Source organism: Oratosquilla oratoria, chromosome 43 (genome assembly GCF_046742065.1).
Source record: "Oratosquilla oratoria isolate Oo_2021 chromosome 43, ASM4674206v1, whole genome shotgun sequence".
Taxonomy (NCBI): domain Eukaryota; kingdom Metazoa; phylum Arthropoda; class Malacostraca; order Stomatopoda; family Squillidae; genus Oratosquilla; species Oratosquilla oratoria.
In genome coordinates, this window is record NC_134819.1 from 36,451,175 (window position 1) to 36,453,754 (window position 2,580).

A 2,580-nucleotide genomic window follows, 5' to 3' on the forward strand; every position below is an offset into this window, starting at 1 on the left:
GCCCACTCACCCCGAACTCCCCGCCTACGAGAGTTGGAGTAACGATTAGTAGCTCAGCGACACTGAAATTATTCCAGCCCTGGGCGGGATTCGAACCAGGACCGCAGGAGACGGGACCCAGCGACCATTGTTCCTTTACTGTTTACTACAGTTAGGTAAAAGCAATCGGGTACAATTTGGAAATATCACTCACTCATTCTCACTCACACACTCTCTCTCTCACTCACACACACACACACTTTCGTCGGATGGACGGCGAAGATTGGAGTTCTGAAGAAAAAGTGAAATTTTCGTGGATCTCAACGCGAAGGAAGTACCTTATTGTATTTACAGGGAAGGGGAAAGCTCGTGGTGTAGTAGGAAAGTGAGGAAAAAGGAGTAGGGGGGGGGATTACTGAGGGAAATGGAAGGAAATGAGGAAGGGGAGGACTTGGTCCAGGAGGCCAGGCGTCTTGTAAACAAGAGAAGGACCGATGATTTTGGTGAAGGGATTAACAAAAATGTAAAGATTAGATATATAGATAAGAGCAGCACAATGGAAGGTGAGGATAATAGTTTCCAGGGATTTAATGAGGGGAGGGGAGGGGGGGGCAGATATCAACCTCCCCTAATTAGCAAGACTAGAGGAAAAACTTGAACAAATGACCGAACATTGGGAGAATAGGTTCGGTAACATAGCAAAGATTGCGCAGAGTTGAAAAATTGGAAGAACTAGGTGAACAAAAACTTAACTAATGAAATAGAAGAATTAAAACGACAGTTAAAAGAAGTAAAAGAGGAGAATGAAGAATCAAAGAGGAATAATAAAGACAACAAAGAGGCCATAGCAAAAGAACCACAGGGTTGGAAAAAAATCCAAGAGAACAGTAAAGTTGCATTTACTGACATAATTAAACAGCAAATGGAAGAAACTAAAGACTCAGTTATTAAAGTGATGAGACAGAACGAGAATATAGTAAGAGACTTAGCAGATAAAAAGAAATGTATAATTAGGAATGGAAGAGAAACATAACCTAAATAGAACCACAAGAATCAATGAGGAAAAAGAAAAAGTAAGCAGTTTACTAGAATTAGTTCAGGAAGATGAACCTGAAATCATGAAACAAATTGAAGAGCTGTATAGGCTCGGAAAGTATAGTACGGATAAGACCAGACCAATTAAGATTAAATTCAAGTCACAAACGACGGCAGAGAATATCTTGGCAAAAACAGGGAAACTAGCAGCAAGTGAACAATATGAAAATGTATGGATAAAAAGAGAAATGAATAAAGAGGAAAGAGAGGAGGAAAAAATGAAAAGACATGAAGCTAAGGAAAAAACGAAGAGAACAGTCAGAAAAAGAGAAATTCTATTGGAGAGTGGTGAATATGAAAGTAAGGAAATACGACATACTAGAGAAAAACAAAAGGGAAACAGAATACTATGGAAGTGGCAGAAAACTAAGAGTGTCTTACACAAATATAGATGGATTAATAACAATATTGAATGAGCTGAATGATTATCTGAAGAAAAAAGAACCGGACATAATGGGAATTGTAGAAACGAAATTAAAAGGTCCACTACCACCCAACAGTGTAGGACATGATGCATATAATTATTGGATTAGAAAAAGAGACAAAACAAGGGGGTGGAGTTATGTTCCTGACTAAGAAGGATATAAGCGCGAGGTGTGTCACATATGGAAAGAATACAGTAGAGAGGATTATGATCGAAGTGGAAGACAGAGATAAGAAAAGCAGAAAGTTTGTGATAAATTATGTGCCTCCAAAAACAGCCTCATGGGAAGAGAGTGAACATAAAAGTATGTTAGAAGACACAAGGATAACATTAAATAAGATAATGGAAGATGGAGGAAGAATAGTTATGATGGGCGACTTTAATTGCAAAGAAGTCTGCTGGGAAGAGATGACAGTAAAGGGTGGAGACGGCTCATGGGGAAATGTTCTACTCGAGATGATTATTGACCATACAATGACACAGTGGATACAGGAGAACACTAGGTATAGAAATGAAGAAGAACCATCGAGACTAGACCTAATAATCACATCTGAACCTAGAATAGTGGAAAAGATTGAATATAAAACACCAATAGGTAAAAGTGACCACATATTGATTGAACTAGAACTAAATGAGGAGAAATACATGAAAAGAAATGAACAATATAGAAAAGGAAGAATGATGTATGAAAAAACAAACTTTGATAAAATAGGAGAATTCTTTCAAAATGAAGTCTGGGAAGGAATATACAAAGAAGAAACAACAGTGGAAGAGAAATGGAATATTGACAAAAATTTATAAAAAGGAGTGGAAAGTATGTCCCAAGACAAAAACAAGAAAAAGAATATGTAAAGTGCTGGTACAACAAAAGTTGTAGGGAGTTAAAAAACAAAAGAGATAAAGCTTGGACCAAATTGAAGAAATACAAAAGACCTGAAAAATGGAAAATAGATACTTATAGAAATGAATATGTACAAGCATGCAGAGAGGAAAAGAGAAAATATGAAAAATATGTCATAGAAAAATGTAAAGATCAACCAAAATTATTTTACAGATTTGTAAACAAACTGAAAAACAAACAA